The sequence below is a fragment of the Saimiri boliviensis genome, chromosome 11 (assembly GCF_048565385.1).
Source record: "Saimiri boliviensis isolate mSaiBol1 chromosome 11, mSaiBol1.pri, whole genome shotgun sequence".
Classification (NCBI taxonomy): Eukaryota; Metazoa; Chordata; class Mammalia; order Primates; family Cebidae; genus Saimiri; species Saimiri boliviensis.
The window spans coordinates 56,859,482-56,877,225 of record NC_133459.1 but is presented as its reverse complement, the minus strand read 5'-3'; the positions used below and the strand labels follow the sequence as shown (position 1 = coordinate 56,877,225).

General features: G+C 44.4%; 1 pseudogene; it reads left to right on the top strand.

The window, feature by feature from the left end:
- The first annotated feature begins 1,309 nt into the window (after positions 1 to 1,309).
- LOC141580445 (uncharacterized) lies at positions 1,310 to 13,532 on the top strand (annotated as a pseudogene).
- The last annotated feature ends 4,212 nt before the right edge of the window (positions 13,533 to 17,744 follow it).

Below are 17,744 nucleotides of genomic sequence, written 5' to 3'. Positions count from 1 at the left end.
TAAATCCCATTTCCCCAGAGAAGTAGTCTGACCCTCAAGACTGGATTAGGCCCATCTATTATTTGTTCTCAATGCAGCCTACGTTTTCCTGCCTGCGACTTCATAGCAAATTGTAGTTAATTATGTCTGTAATTAGTCCCCATGTATTAGGCAGAATTCTATCATATGCAAATGACAGAAAACTCACACTAGCTGAAGGAAAAAGAGTGGAATGGCTTGGGTAGCTGGAAAGGGTGTGAGTGTGACCAGGAATGGAAGGACGGACGGACTGCAGCCACCAGGGCGTCAGAGAGAGGATGGGACCTCCACATAGTCATATTCTTTCTCCTCATCTCTGAGGTTTGCTTGGCCTCCTCTGCTAATGCTGCACGTATGGAGGGAACACCGTCACTAGCATCTCCAGGTCCACAACTCACAGCTGTTTTGAAAGTGTGATTGCCCTGAGTGAGTCAAATACCCACCCACAGAACTGTTTCCACCCAGGATATGGAGATGGGCTACTGTGAATGGCTGGGCCTTAGTCACGTGCCCAACCTACTCAGCACTGCCATTGAGCGGGTCCTCGGAGTCACATGACCTGAAGGGGCCGTGCTACTCCTCAAAGGATGTGTTGGGGTAGGACTGGGTACGCAACAATTGTCTTTTTTTTTTTGAGACGGAGTTTCACTCTTGTTGCCCAGGCTGGAGTGCAATGGTGTGATCTCGGCTCATCACAACCTCTGCTTCCCGGGTGAAAGTGATTTTCCTGCCTACGCTTCCCAAGTAACTGGGATTACAGGCTTGCGCCACCACGCCTGGATAATTTTTGTTTTTTTTTTTTTAGGAGAGAAGGGGTTTCTCCATGTTGGTCAGGCTGATCTTGAACTCCCAACCTCAGGTGATCAGCCTGCCTCGGCCTCCCAAAGTGCTGGGATTATAGGCATGAGCCCTATTCCCCGCAAATACCTACAGATATTTCCTACTAGGTGTCAGCCACTGTTCTAGGTAATCGAGGATATGAAAGTAAAATGTAAGTTCTTGCTTGCATTAGAGCTTATGCTGGAATGGGAGAAGACAGAAAGCAAGCACGTTAATAATCACAAATGTCTCCAGTGGTGATATGTGCTCTGCAGAAGAACAAAACCAGGTACGGAGGGCGAGGGGTGCTGAGGGGACACTATTCTACAGGGTAGTTAGCGATGGCATCTTGGAAGGTGGTTTAGGCAGGTACCAGATGGTGAGGCTCTTCTGTGATGTTTTGATGGACTTGAACTGAGTCCTCCTGCCTGGCCTTCTCCCTCCTTTTCTTCTCTGCCTTCCTCCATTCATTATTTTGCAGTTTTTCTTAAAATGTAGTATTTAGACTGTATGTATCAGAATGCCCAGTACGGGCAGGGTATTGGTCAAAAATGCACGTTCCCAGGCCTCTCCCGAGACCTATAGGTTCAAACTCTCTGTGGTGAGGCCTGAAAATCTGAATCATTAACCAGCTCTCCAGGTGATTCTTAGGCATATTCACGTTTAACAACTATTCTCTGAGGTGGTAATGAGATAAGAGAGGCTCTGAACAGGAAGGAAAATTGATCTCATGTGTGTTTTGGAAAGATAGGTCTGAAAGCTACCCAGAGGGTAGCTGCAGGCCCAGAGATGGTGCTGTTGCTGAGGTCCCAGAAACTAAGAGAAAACATATGGCCGAAGGTGGTGGGCAGAGAGAATGTTCAGGTGACAAATGGAAAGGAACTGGTGACTGGACTTGAGTGTGGGGATGAAGGAGAGGGAGCGGTTCAAAGGCTTCCTGTGGTCTGACTAGGGTGTGTGGGGGTGGGAACACCCCTCATCCAAACAGGAGCTGTGCACATCACTGACATTGCACTTCTTTATCTAAATACACTGCATCCAAGAAGTAATTTTAGAGTCACACATTACAGCAGTAGCATCTGACTGCATCCAGCAGATGGATAAAAAAAATCTTGTTTATTTTCTTTCTTATCTTCCTAGTATTTCTTCTTTTGAAAGCGTCTGAACCTTTACCCGAAGGGGTTGGTGTTAACCACTTGCTTTTGTAATCTCTGATTTTAGTGTGATTCATTTGCCAAAGGGAGACCATTAAGAAGAAGCTGACTTCCTCTCCATGGCCTGGAGTAAGAGATGGGGAATGACACTGACGGGTAAGAGACTCAATGGACTAAGAATATGGTGACCAGAACTTCTGCTTGTTCCAACTGGGAATCTTGGGCGAAGTTGGCTATTCTGTTGGAGAAAGCTCCCCATTCCCACATACTTATATAGAATCCTATTCTAGGTACAACTAGCTAATAATTAGGTGTAAGAATTAGATAATGCTTATAAGATTCTTGGCACTCAGTATAATCCATGCATCTCCTCAATGAAGGAGGCTGGGTAGATATTATTAGCCTCCTTCTCCACATTCAGAGACGTAAAGTGACTTGCCTGAGATCACACAGCCAAGATAAAGATCTGGCTTCCAATCTTGGCCGGTTGTATTTTAAAGTTTCTGTGTTTTTCACCACGGAGTAGGTGAGGCTGGGCAAATTGTGAGGACCTCAGTTAAACAGACTGGAGCTGGGGATGGCTTCTCTGCCAGGAAGGAAGATCATGACTTGTTTGAGAAGCTGAAGCAGCAGCAGTCTGATCTTCTATCCCATGGTGGCCCTTTCCAGACCACAGACTGCAGGTTCTCTGTTCGTCGGTGACCAAATCTAAATTCTCTCCGGTATTTGTTCAATAACTTCAGACGTGCTAAGGTTGGCTGTCTTATAAATTATGGAACAGTTTAACTGAGTTAGGCCTGAGGCATAAATAACAGAGACTCTCCACCCAGTGCCAGGGCACAAGGCTGGCGGCGGCAAAAACACAGTAATGGTGACAGAAAAAAGGACTAGCTTCCTCTTTTGGGAGAAGGCTGACAGGGAAGAGGAAAGCAGATGAGAAGGGGGCTAGGCAGGAGGGAATTCCAGGAAGAGGGGATGACAGAGCAAAGGAAATAGGCCCTGGGGAAGAGGAGGAGCTTTGTGGAGGCAGAAGCTCAGTTTACTGGTGGACATGAAATCATCTTGGCGGTGTCTGTGGGACATCCAGTGGAGTTTTCTGATGAGTGCCTGAACACAAGGGTTACTGCTTCACTGGTTAGATGTGGGAAAGAGCTAGAATGTATAAGATATGAGTGATAGCTATGATCATGGGTTGGGGGGGACAAGGTCATAGAGAGCATATACAGTGAGAAGACGAGAAAATTGGTGAGAAAGGAACATCAGCAATTGAGTATACAGGAGAAAGATAAGTCAGTCATAGAGACTGAGACAGAAAGGCTGGAATCAGAACAGGAAGAGTTCTACCAGAGAGTTCAGAATCCTGAGGGAGAAGGATGTAGCCATTGCTAGATATGGGGAATTAGACCGAAGCAGAGAAAAAAAAATATCCTGACTTCTTTCCTCCTGCCTGCCAATCTCCCATTGGATGAACCCAATCTGAAGGCAACCAGTAAGGGGGACTCAAGTAATGCAATCCACAAGGCCTAACTCAAAGATGCATCTGCGACTTCCTACATCATGGAAATGAGAGTTTTGAGAACATAGGAGTGCTCAGGGAACAATGTCAAATGATACTAAGGCTCCTTCACTGGAAGTCTTTGATGACTTTGGAGGAAGAAGTTTTGGTAAAATGGGTGGAGCTGAAGCTTGATTGCTGGGTGGGGAGACTGTGAAATTAGATTATTTTTCAAGAAGTTTGAGAAGGAAGTGAGTGAGCTGGTACATGCAGAGAATGCACTTTGTTTAATTTTCTAAATGTGACTCATATCTTTGGGGTGTCAAAGCAACCTCTTAATGTTGCAATGTACTGAGCTGGACTTTGGATCTTTTCTCCACCTATAACGTTACAAACACTATTATTGGTAACCTATCCATTCTAATGGCATTAAATGCCATATGCATGGTGATATATCCCAAATTTATATCCCCCACTCAGATCTCTTTCTTAAACCCAAGACGCATAGATATCCCCAATTCAACAAGTCAAAAAGGAATCCTCGATTATCCTTCCTCCTAAATCTGCTCCATCTGCAGCCTCCTGCGTCTCAGTGGAAGCAACTTCGTCCTTTCTGCTTCTCGCTGTTCTGACATGAAATCATCCCTGGTATTTTTTCTTTCGTATCCCACATCCAAGCCCTCAGGAAATCCTTTTGGCGCTACTGTTTATATCCAGAAAGCTAGTACTTCTCACCATCTCTACTTCCATTACTGTAGTCCCAGGCATCACCCTTGCCATTCTTGCTTGGCTTATTTCAATAGCTTCTTACACGAATTCTGCCTTTCCTTGCCCCTTAAAGTCTGTTCTCAACACAGTAGCAAGAGTGATCCTTTAGAAATGCAAGACAGATACTGTCACTTTTCTGATCAAAACGCAACCATGGACCCCGTTTCACTCAATCAAAGCCAGAGTTCTTCAGTAGCCTACATGGTCTGTGCCCTTGTATTTCTCTCCTGATATCACCTCTTGTATACTTGCCCATGCTCTACTCTGACCTCATTGGCCTCCTTGCTCTTTTCTTTATGAGGTGGAGTTTTGCTCTTGTTGCCCAGGCTGGAGTGCAGTGGCTCAGTCTGGGCTCATGGCAACCTCCACCTCCTGGGTTCAAGTGATTCTCCTGCCTCAGCTCCTGAGTAGCTGGGATTACAGGCAGGTGCCACCATGCTCTGCTAATTTTTGTGCTTTTGGTAGAGATGGGGTTTCTCCATGTTGGTCAGGTTTGTCTCGAACTCGCGATCTCAGGTGATCTGCCTGCCTTGGCCTCCCAAAGTGCCGGAATTACAGGTGTGAGCCACCGCGCCAGGCCTCCTCCTTGCTGTTTTTCAAGAACTCCAGGAAGCTCTCACCTGGGAGCTTTTGCCCCTCCCTTCTACCTAGAATGTTCTTCCACCAGATATTCACGTGGCTAACTCCTTGCAATGGTTTGAATGTGTCCCCCAAAGTTTGTGTTAAAAAAATTATCCTTAATCAACAGTGTGGAAAGGTTGGATCTTTAAGAGGTCATGAGTACTCTGCCCTCATAAATGAATTAATATTGTTCTTTCAGGAGTGGGTTATTGAGTGAATGGGTTCCTGATTAAAAAAAAATCAGTTCAGCCTTCTTCTCTCTCTGTCTCTCTCTCTCTCCCTCTCTCTCTCTCGCTTTCTCATTCTCTTTCTCTCTCTGTGTCTGTCTGTCTGTCTCTTGCCCTTCAGCCTTCTACCACGAGATGACACAGCACAAAGGCTCTTGCTAGAAGCTGGTGTCATCTTCTCAGACTTCCCTACTCCAGAACCATGAGCCAAATAAATTTCTGTTCATTATGAATTTCCCAGTCTGTGGTATTCTGTTACAGCAGCCCAAAATGAATGAAGACACCCCCTCGCTTCTTGAAATCTCTTCTCAGATGTCATCCTCTCAGTGAGACTTACCCTGACCACATTATTTAGAGTCACAACCTATCCACCTTCCTCTTTCCAACACTTCTGACCCTCTTACCCTCCCTACTATTTACTCATAGGGCTTTTTGTTAAGAGTGATGGTTAAGACTGCCGTGTGAAGTACCCACCAAATGTGCAATCTTGCCACCTTCGTGAGAGAAGCCCTACAGTCTGGCTGGTGCCCTGGGTGAGAATGAAATAGGCAGGGTGTGGGAAGCCCCTCTTGGCTGCTCAAGCTCTGCTTTCTCACACAGCCTACAACCTCATTATCCACACGCGGGAGCACAGGCACTCGCCTCCGGGTACTGTACGCGTCAGCTTGCAAAGAGGAATGCCTGGGAGGCAGACAGGATGCTGAGGCAAAGCTGGCAGTGAGCAGGAGGGGCCGGCCCTCCTCCCCGATGTCATCACAAGACGGGAGCTGGGGGAGGGGCCGCAGAGCAGGAACTCCAGCCCGGGAAGTCCCCCCGCCCCTCTGCAGAAGCCCAATTCTGCAGGCTCCTCTCCTCATGAGTGGGGAGGGATGATTTAGAGTTCAGAAAGTGCCCAGCCTCCTCCTACCTCCAGGAAAACACTCCTGTTATTAGGGCAAAGTGTCAGGTTGGGATGCATTTATGCCAGTCTCTGAATGGGGGAGACTGAGGTGGTCCTGGTCTTTAGGGAGCTCTTGGTTGGGGCAGAGGGAGGAGTGACAGCAGGCAAGTAAGTGAGTACTTCCTGTTTTGTGATACTAATAAGTGCTATGACCAGATAAGCACAGGCACTATGGAAACACACACAGCAAAGAGACGCTGCTCCAGACTTGGAGGGAAGGCATGGTGGAAGAGGTCACCTCTAATTTGTGTCTTGACTCATTTATTCTTTCAACCAGTATTTGTGAGGAATCAACCATGTGTCAGGAGACATTGTGTCAGGTGCTGGAGATACAATCATGAATCAATGTTTTTTTTTCTCTGATTTTGAGGAACTTAGAGTCCAGGAGAGAAGACAGATGTAACAAGTACACCAAAAAATGTAAAATTAAAATGTGTTTTTGTTCAAGGCCATTAAGAAAAATAGTAGGAACTTTAGGTGGAGTGTCTAGGGGAGGGTTCCTCCCATCCCTGTGAAAGAGAGATTCACAGCAAGAGCTAGCTGTATGGTGCTAAGAAAGCAGCCAGGCAAAGGATGGGCATGGAGAACATTCCAGGCAGAGATCCTGAGACAGGAGGATTCTGGGAAACCGAGGATAAGTAGAGACAGCCTGGAGGCGACGTTCTTGGCATGATATGGAAATGAGTGGGGAGTCCAGGCCCTTCCACATTTATTCCAAACCCATCCCTCCAGCACTTCTGAGAAATCTATGCTCAAGCCCTGCTCAGTTTCACACCAACTCTCAGGCCACTGGCCCATAGTCCCACATGTCACATCCTTCTGAAATGGTCACACTTTCCTCTGAGTTCTCAGCCTGGAGTTGTAACTCATCAGTTCACATCTGCCTCCCCAGCAAGGGGGTCAGGCCTCTGTGTGCAGAGGCCGTAACTTAGACCAGGCAGGTTATCAACAAATGTGTCCAAGGAAGGGAGGAAGGAAGAAAGGAAAGAAAAGAACGAAGGGAAGAAGGAGCAAATTGTTAAACAACAGCATAGTTACTTAATACTTGCAAAGAATATGTTCAGGAACCCTCGTAAATCTAGATATTTGTAAATATCTATCTAAAATATATCATTTTTGCCACAGAACTTTTTCTGTTTAAGTGCCATTGCTTTCCTGGTCTTCATTGCTTTTTCTTCCCTTCTGTCACCAGCATTAGCTCTTGGATTTCTTTTCTTAGGTCCCTGATTCACAGAGAAACCATTTTTGGTACCTTTTTAGGAATCACATCATGAGCATTACCTTGTAAACTTCAAAAGCCATGCTGAGGTCTGGATGCTGGAGTTCCCAAATCCACTCACTAGCAAGGCAAATGGTTATCAAAAACCAAATTAATGATGCTGCAAAATGACAAATTACTACGTGTCATAGAACTCAGGGATCCCTAGAGAGTACTGAACACAGAGAATGTGAAAGCTGGGAATGCTAACGGCATCTGCGTTCACCTGAGAGGTGTGAGGGGGCCTCTGGGAGAGACTTGGCAACGAGTTCTTCTCTCCAGATGCAGCCTGCTCTCGCTCGCACTGAGCCACAGGTTTGGGTAAGTACTTGGTTACTAAGGAAACCCTAGTTGTCAGTCCTGAGCCAAATGGGAATAATAGTGATTTATTTAGGAAAAGCAAGGTTTGTCACTTTAAGCTTACTGCTGCAAAATTGCTTTTTGATTACCTCCCTCCTTATTGCATTGTCTTGTCACAATAAACTACAGAAACAAGTGGCAAGGTTAATAATTATGGGCTCTGTTCTTGTCACTCTCAGGGCCCAGCAAGGTCACAGCTGCAGCCTGAGTGTAGCTGGCAGGCTTCTTCAAAATCCTCCGGAGAAGAGGGTTTTGCAGACTTTACACTGCCCCAGGGCACTTCTGGTGCCAGAGAGTTCCTAAAATTCAGCCTTTCCAGTTCTTCTTGTTCTTCTTTTTTTCACCTGATATACTCTCTTGCTTTATTTATTTCAGTTTTTTCCTCTAATCCTCCCAGTTCTGAATGCCACCCATCTTCTAGGCCCAGTCAAATGCCATTTCCTCTCTGATTGAAATCCTCTACCAGGCCCACAGTTTGCACCTTGTGTCAAGACAGCTTATTGAGTAGCTACTAGATGCTCTGCACCAGGCTAGACTTTTCACATAAGTTATCTTATTTTGCCGTCCCAATCAACTATAAGTTGGACATTGCTGGGTGTGCACTGGCTTTGTGTCCCACCCAAATTCATATGTTGAATTTGCACTGGCTTTGTGTCCCCTGTAAATTCTCACCCCCGAAGTGATAGTATTAGGAGATGGGGCCATTAGGAGGTGATTAGGTTAGGGAGGTGGAGCCCTTTTGATTGAGATTAGTGCCCTATGGAAGAGGCCACAGAGAGACCCTCGATCTTTTCTGTCATGTGATGTGACATTGACAAGACACCGAGGATGCCCTATGGGACCTACTTACCAGATACCAAATTTGCTAGCACCTTGATCTTGGACTTCCCAGCCTCCAGAACTGTGCAAAATAAACTTCTGTTGTTTATAATATACACAATTTATAATCTACACTCTCTTGTTACAGCAGCATGAATGGACTAAGACAGACATCATTACTATATTTGCTTTACACTCAAAGCAAGCAGTGCTCAGGGAGTAGGGTTCCTTGCCCCACATCATAGTTTCATAAGTGGAGACATCAAATTGGACCATCCAGCATGGCCAGGCCCTTTCCACTGTTCCATGCAGTCTGTATGCTTTCTCTCTCTCTCTCTCTCAACTGCCTCCACATGAAACCCTTTCTTGGCTGCCTCCCTTACTGTACTGAGAGCTCCAGAAAGGGTGTACTCAAGAGCATTTCTCAGTCTTCATCAGGCAGCCCACCAGCAGCCTCTGACACAGTGAAAGCCCTTCCTCAGTTGCTTTCTCGGACATCTCACTGTCAGTGTCTTCCCATTGCACTGACTGTCCTCTGTCTCTCTCGTTTGCTAGTTTTTCCCTCAACTCCTGGACTCCTGAAGGTTGACGTGCTCCCAAACACAATACTTGATTCTGTTTCCTGTCCCCACTTGCTCTCTTGATGATCTCATCCAGTCTTATAACTTCTGTTGCCCTTTATGTCCTGGTGACTCTCCCAACTCCACCCCCTACCCAAAACCATTTAAAATTACAGATAATTTTTTTTTTTTAGAGTCAGTCTTGTTATGTTAGTCTTGAACTCCTGTCCTCAAATGATCCTTTTTCCCTGCCCTACGAAAGTGCTGGAATTATAAGTGTGAGTCTGGCCTCCCCTCTGCCCTTGCATATGGTAATTTGTACTATATAATTTTACATATAGTCTATTTTCACATATAGTAAACTGTGCAACTATTATAATTTTATGGCTTTTATACTACATGATTACAAAACATATGTCACCATCACCCAGATCAAGATTGAACATTTCCATGATTCTGGGAAGTTCCCCTTTGTAGTCAGCAGCACCCCTCCCATGGGGATGCCTTTACAATGAGTTTTGCCTGTTCTTGAATTTCTTGTGTATATTCTTGTTGTGTTATTTATTATTAGACATTAAAAATTATGGATGATTTCAGAGACATACAGAAGTATAAGTATTATAAATATACATGCTCTATCATTCTACTAGCAGCAACTTTCCCCTCTTTCCAATCAAGTATTTAGAAGGAAACCCGAAGCATACACTGTTTGGAATGTAAATATTTTAAAATATTTTTTAAAGATTAGGTTTATTTTGTATTAAACATAATCACATACCATTATGACACCTAATAAAATGACGATAGCTTCTCAATGTTATCAAATTTTTAGTCAGTGGTATGGTTTGAATTGGGATTCAAATGATGTTTATATATAACATTCAGTTGACCCATGGCTCTTTGGTCTCTAAATGTATGGATACTCTTGTTTTATTTTATTGCAATTTATTTGTTGAAAAAACTGGGTTGTTTGTGCTAGGAGCTTCTCATATCCTGGATTTTGCTGACTATGTCCACTTAGTGTCTTTAAACATGCTCCTATGTCTCCCGTACGTCCTGTGAATTAGTGAGCAGATCTGGCGGCTTGATTGGAGCCAGTTTTTATATTTTGGCAAGAATACATAATAGCTGGTGTCTGGTAGCAAACATGCCATGTCCAGTTAGTAGCTTTGTGATGCTATCAATTTATCATCTAACTCTACTATTCCTTCTTAATTTATCAGAATACTTCTATAAAGAGAACTTTCCCTCATCAACTATTTGATTACCCGGAAGTGCAATTCAAAAAGGAAAGGTAGTTTAAATGCTTAATTATTTTCTCTAACTTACCAGTTTTTGAATAATGGGCTTACTCTTTAGCATCCTCAAAGGGACCAATGATATTTTTTTTAAGCTTCATTATGAAGGCATGGATTTGCAAACATAATTATGTGTATGTCAACCCATTGTAGTTAATAATGAATGAATTGTCCCATCTTTGGCTGGTGTAAACCTTTTCACACTGTCTGAGTTGATGACCCTTACATTTTTATCTTTATTTTAGGACTCTTCCCTGAACTCTAGATTTACATGACCCACTCCTTATCTAACGTTTTAAGATAAGGCACCTCAAACTTAATATTTACCAAGTCAAACACTGGATCCCCAAATTCCTGGCCCTCAAGACTTCCCAATCTTATTCAGTAGCAACTGTATCTTCCTAGTTGCTTGGACCAGAATCTTGGAGCTATCCTTGGCTCTCCTTTTCCTCACACACCCAAAATCCAACATACGCTGCTGGCTCTGTTTTCAAAACATATCAACAGTTGAATTGCTTTTAACCGGCTCCACTGCTGCAACCCTGAACTAAGCTTTCATCACGTCTCACCTGAATTAAGTCCATAATGTCTTAACTGTTCCGCTTGACTCCATGCTTTCTCTCTACAGTCTTCTCAGTAAGTGGCTTTGGTGGTGCTGTTCAAATAAAGCCATATCATAAAACTCTTAATTTTTATTTTTATTTTATTTTATTTTTTTGAGACACAGTCTCGCTCTGTCACCAGGCAGCAGGCTGGAGTGCTGTGGCGCAATCTCGGCTCACTGCAAACTCTGCCTCCCAGGTTCAAGCAATTCTCCTGCCTCAGCCTCCCGAGTAGCTGGGACTACAGGCACATGCCACCACGCCCAGCTGATTTTTGTATTTTTAGTGGAGATGGGCTTTCACCATGTTGGCCAGGATTGCCTCGATCTGTTGACCTCGTGATCCACCCACCAAGGCCTCCCAGAGTGCTGGGATTACAGGCCTGAGCCACTGCGCCCAGCCAAAACTCTTAAGATCAACACTGTCAAGGGCTTTCCATCTTATTCAGAGAAAAAGTAAAAGTCCTTAGTATGTCTAGAGGGCCTTAAGGTTCTATCCAACTCTTAGAGACCGCACTACCTTGGTCTTAGGTATCCACCATTTCCCTCCTCAGTCTACTATACCCCTTCCCACCTCAGATCTTCTCCATCCCACCTGCATGACCCTATACATACCCCTGCCTGCTTCTAATTCACAGTGCCCTGGTTCCTGCACCCCACTTCACCCCACCCCATCACACTCCATGTACCCTGGTCTCCCTCTAGCTCCTTAACTGTTCCTGGCACATGCTCACTTCGAAGTCTTTGGACTTACTGTTCCTCTTCCCCAAGATATCCTAAAGGTGCATACTCTCACCTCTTTCAATGTCTTGCTCAGACCTTTGCTTTGCAACAAGGCCTTTCTAGCCACCCTTTTAAAAATTGCAAACCTGCCACTCCAGCAATCCTGACTCCTCCCTTACTTAATTTTTTTTCCATAGCACTTATCACCATATAATATAGATTTTATTCATTTATTTTTTAATTTTATATTTATTTCAAATTCTGTTCACAGTCAGATCTTTAGGCCCTAAGTAGAGTCTGGCAGATAGTATGCATTCAATACAAGGGTGCTCAGTGCAGGAATACAACGAGGTGTCTTGCTTCTCTGCCTCTCCCTGGTAGAACATAATCTCCACAAGGGCAGGGGTTCATCTCTTTGGTTTCCTACCTTTTTTCGCGCCTTTCGACTTGAACTGAAACAGTAGTACTCTCTGGGTCTTGAGCAAACTGGCCATTAGCCTGGAACCACACCATTGGCTCCCCTGGATCTCCAGCTTATTGACTGCAGATCCTGAAATGTGTCAGGCTTCAAAATTACGTGAGGCAATTCCTGATTCCTACACCTGCATATAGTAGGTATTTAATAAATATCTGCTGAATGACTCTCAGTCTTCAGCATAATGTCAAATGCATGGCAGGTATCCTCAATATGGGTTAACTCTCCTTTTTCCTGCTTCCTGAAGTCTCCTGTCTAAATGCAGGTTGGGGGCCAACCTTGCCCTGAGCAGTAAAAAGCATGTGGTGTGGGAGACAGAGCACTGGGCGTAAAAAACCTTTCTGAGTCCAAGGTCCACTGTTTTATCATGGGACCCCAGGAATGTCACTCAACTTTTCTAGGCCTCAGTTTTATCACTGCAAAATGGAATAATAATAATCTCCCCAGGAGCAACCTCCCAAGGGTATTAAGGAAAGAGTAAAGATGAGCCAAAGTGCCTTGCAAACTTTCAGTTCCACTCCTGGGCTTCGGACCCTTTCCACTCCCAGTAAAGGCTCTCCCCTTCTTCCGTTCGATCAGCACACAGACAAACTCCGGACCTCCTCACTGTTTTAAAGATCTGTCCTAACCCCACATCGCACTGCCCAGACTACTCTTTTGCACCTCTCACTTTCTGTCTCTCATTCTTCACCTCCCACTCATCCTCAGAGTTGGGGCCAGGAGGCTTCTCCTCTGCCAATCTGCTTGATTAAATCTAATGGATTCTTTTCAATATCGAACTCTGCCATGTTTCATTGTGTTGACCTGCCCTTTGATAAAGTTTTCTGTCCTTTATTTCACTGATCATACTCATTGATTCCTTTTTTTTTCATTTTTTAAAACTCCTTCTCACTCTCCATACTAGGTTTCTTTTCTGCTTATCCTTAAAATACTAAGGATTGCTCTGATTCTGTCCCTGGCTCCTTCTCTTTCCATCCTATACTTGTCCCGTATTTCATCCTGTATTTGTCCTTGGCAAGTTCTTTGCCCTAAAGGCTCTAGTTACTGTTTCTCTCCTGACGTCTCTTAGATCTGACTCTAACACTGATGCTCTTCTGAGCTTCAGATCCCTTAAAACTCCACGGCAGAATGCCAACATGGGCTAGCTTAGACAAATACTAAGAGAAAGCACTGGCACACAGAACCAGCTTAGGAAAGAGCAAGGACACAGCCGGACCCAATGACAGCTAGAATTAAGGATATGAGCACTGGCAGGACATTGATTGACTTTCATGTTGGCTCCATTCTCTCAGTCTGGCTTCAGGACTTTCTGGCAGCCCAGAAAATCTTTGGGCTTACAACTTTTATAAACAGGAAAGAAAGAGACTCTTTTGACCTGGTTAGAAAATCCTGGTGAAGAATGCTGGGGGGCTTGTCTTGGTTAAAGGGCCTATCTCTTCATGAATTAATCTAGGTAGAACCTCAGACAAAGATTCTTCCATTTAGATCACTTATTTAGAACAATATCTGAAAACAGAGGGGCTGCAGGAAGGGATTCTAGGGTACAAATGACAAATGTCCATTATGGAGCCATATGCTTAACATTTAACTATTTACTAGTATCCTATGGAAAACACCTCCCAAACTGTATTCGCCACCCACCCACACCACCTCACCAAAAGACATCATCCTTTCGGTGCTCTTCAAACCAGAGGTTTCCAACTCATCACAGACGCCTCCTTTTCCCTCATGCTTAATGTTTGATTGGTCCCCAAGCCCTATTGTTTTCTTTTTGAAATGCTTTTTGATCCCTTCCCACTCTCTGTCCTTTGTTCTCACCACTGTTATCTTAGTTTCGAGTCCCCAGACAATGGTCACAGCTCTTAACTGGTCTCCTTGTCTCCAGTCGTGTTCCCTGTGTCACTCAGGGTTCACTGAAACAGGTCCCATAGAGACAAAACTACTCTAGGTTTTCCTCGAAGGATATTTCAACAGAGAGAGTATAATTCAGGGTATATAATTCAGAGAGTATAATTCAGGGTAAGGATTGTGTTTGCACCATGTTTTTCTGGAGGATTACACTATGTGAGAAAGATGCAGATAGGCATCTAGGTTCAGATAAACAGAGAGAATTCCCACAAGAGGTGGTGCAAAATGATTTATTTTATGGGTCAACTTGACTGGGTCATGGGATGTCCAGAAAACTGGTTGGACATTATTCTGGATGTGTTTATGAGGGTGTTTTTGGAAGAGATTAACATTTGAAATTGGTAGACTGAGAAGGCAGATTGCCTCCTTAATGTGGGTGGGCCTCATCCAATCAGTAGAAGGCCCCAATAGAACAGAAGGAATAAGAGGAAACTCTTCTTGCCTGAATGCCTTTCAACTGGAACCTTGCCTTTTTTCTGCCTTTGGACTTGAACGAAAACAGTAGCTCTTCCTGGATCTTCAGTAAACTGGCCATCAGCTTAGAATTACACTATAGGCTTTTCTGGGTCTTCAGCTTGTTGACTGCAGATCCTGGAATTTGTCAAGCTCCATAACTTCACGAGCTAATTTCTCAAATAAATCCACTTAAACACCGCCCCCCCAGCCCACCCCAACACACACACCCTATTAGTTTTGTTTTTCTGAAGAACCCTGACTAATACAGATGGCTATTCCACTTTGACTGCTCAGCCTACTTTTAACTTCTTCCCATGGGACCTGGTTACATGATGTTGGTCTGTGATGGTTTAGCAGCAGTGCTCACTAATGCTTCCAGGGATTTGTTCAGTAATGATACACAAGGAATTTGTCATTGGGCTGCTGTGCATAGATTTGCATGGTATCGATTAAGGAGAATCCATTTCTCCCAAAAGGGGAATTGCAAGTCCCCTTCCATGGAGACTGACAATACTGAGGGTGTGGGAAGAATGCAGAATCAGGAGGGAATGAAAACTGAGGGCCTGAAGCCATAGAGACAGTTGCTGCCTTCGGAAGCCAGTCGGCAGCAGCTAAATCCCAAAGAACTCAATGGTACTAGATCTCATGTCTTAAGACTGTACTTGGAGTAAGTTCATAAGCAAAACCTAGTCACAGCGAGGGGTACAAAAAGAAAAATGGGTTATGCGGTCTTTATGTGCTTTACAGCGGTTCTCTCGCTTGATCTGTACCTCAACTTGTGAGGAAGGTATCTTAAAATCCACTTGAATTTTTTTAAAGATGGGAAAACCGAGATTCCAGGTAGTTACATAAGTTGTCCAGGGTCTGTGGCTGCCAGTTGGCAGGATGAGGTTCAAACCCAGGTCACACTTGATCATTTCCTTTTGGAGGAGGGTGTTGAGACCCATGATGGTGTCCACTATGTCTCCTTATACACACAGCCATGCAATTCTCATTGTGGAATGAGGTTATTTTTCTCTTAACTCATCTTTCTGTCGTCTTTTGAAAGTTCTGAATTAAATAACCTTTCTAGGAATTGCTCTATAATCAATTCCTGGATTGAGTAGACCCTACCCCTCTATTAAAGACAAAACTGTGCCTAGAGAATGCAAACCTAATAAGTATCCTCTGCTTTTCCAGAGTATGGCTTTCAAATGTTTTTTTTTTTTCTATCTTATTATTCAATACGTTTCAGTTAAAGTTGTCACAATTTATTGAGCACTTACTGTGTGCCAAACACTGTTCCAAACACTTTGAACACATTTACTTATTTAATTCTCACAATAGTCTGATGAGGTAGATATTACTATTTATCACTGTTGTTTTCAGATGGAGGAACTGAGGCACAGAGCACTTGAGTGACTTGTCCAACGTGACAGCTGAAAGCCAGATTCGGACTAAGGGGATTTTCTTATACAGTTCAGTCACCCTGCCATTCTGCCTCTCATGCCATTATGCCTTGTTCGATTTCTGTATTGGGAGCTGAGAGATGAGTAAGAGCGGACAGGGAACTGTCATTCACTGGGCATTACTGTGTGCCAGCACTCTGCAAGGATGTCACATATATTATCTCGCTTTATTCTCCTAACCACTTGTTGCCTGCACCCCCTAACTTCCAAGAGAAGCTAAGCCCTCTCGGCTACCCCTTCACTTCTCTGCTGAGACAGAAGACCTCTTCTGGTCCAAGAACATGGCAGAACTCCTTTAGGAGAGACTAGAGAGTTTAGTGGGAGGACTAAACGGAATAAATAAAACAAGCCCTGAGAAAAGGAGAAATGCTGTCTCTTAGATACTTTCCTTGGGGCTGGTATTGGTTAGAAGCCTGGCAGGAAATAGTGTTTAAATAAAGAGATTATTTAATAATTGAATTGAATTGAGCTGTGGACAAGGTTGTATAAACCAAAAAGTCACGCTGATGCACTCAGGGGTTTAGCAACAGTTGAAAGCCATTATTTCCCCTGTGCCTTGCAGCAAAAGAGAAGATGGTGGTGTTTGTTACTGGAGCCCAGGAAAAAGGTCACCTGGCAGGAGCTATGGCCATTAGAGGGACACAGACACAGCCAGAAATTCCGTGCTGAAATCTGGAGGAAGTGGGACAGAAATACCTGCTTCTTTCTCCTCTTGCCCTGGATCTTCTGCCAGTGACACTGACTGATCCAGCTGGGAGCTGAAGGATAGGGAGTCCTGGTGCTGCTCTGTCTGGAGGTTGGCCTTGTGGCAGAAATGGCAGATGGTGCAGTTGGCAAGTGGAGAATAACCAGCACAGAACTAGGCAGGGAGAAAAGCCTAAGCTACCTCCAGTTGGAACATCCATCCCCCTCTTCCCCTCTCTTGGAGCACAGACAGAATTGCAGAAGGAGGAAATGCCATCCAGCTTAGGTGATCAGCTCTATGTCAGAGGGAGAAGCACTCTCTTTTTTGGTATTGGACTTGGTAAGGCTCTTCTTGCTGTGGAAATGATTAGATCAAGAGGTCTAAGATTGGGATGTAGTCAAAGGAATGGCCCAAGGAGCAGTTTAATGCCCAAATTCCTGTCTGGCTTTTAAGCTAAAGGAGCAAAAGAGGTTTCTCGGGCTTTGTATGGATAACCAGATAGGGCTCTGGGGCTGGAGACCTGACTAATAATAGACATCACATTTTCCTAGAAGGTTATTCGCCTCGGAAAAGGGCAGAGGTGGCATGATGGAGAAGGGGAATTGGGATTTAATGGTCATTCTACCTTCCTTCTAGAGGGCTTTTCTATACTGTAGCATCTCAAAAGATAAAACTTACCTATCTCAGATTCTCTTGCAATTGGAGTTCTAGCTGTCTTTGGAGTTTGGCCAATCAGATTTGCTTCTGTTAGATTTAGGAGCAGTGAGAGAAGCTTTGTTTCTGCTACTTCTACTGGAAACCATAGTTGCAGAGGCTTGATTTTCTTTTCAGTAGCATTAGCGGAGGCATGACTGCCCCCTGCCCCAACCAACATTAAGGGTGTTGAGATGCTGGATGTCAGGCAGCAAGCCAGCTGGTGTGGGTCGTGATAGGCACAATGTGGCCAAGCATCTGGCAGTGGTAACAGTCGCCTCCTGATAATGGCAGCTTCCTGATCACGTAGCTTCCTGACTGTGACCATGAAGATGGATTAGAGCTGGTGGCTTCTGGGTGGTAAAAGAGACAACAGCTTTCTTGGGGTCTGTGATGTGGCTTTGGGAGTTTATTCCTG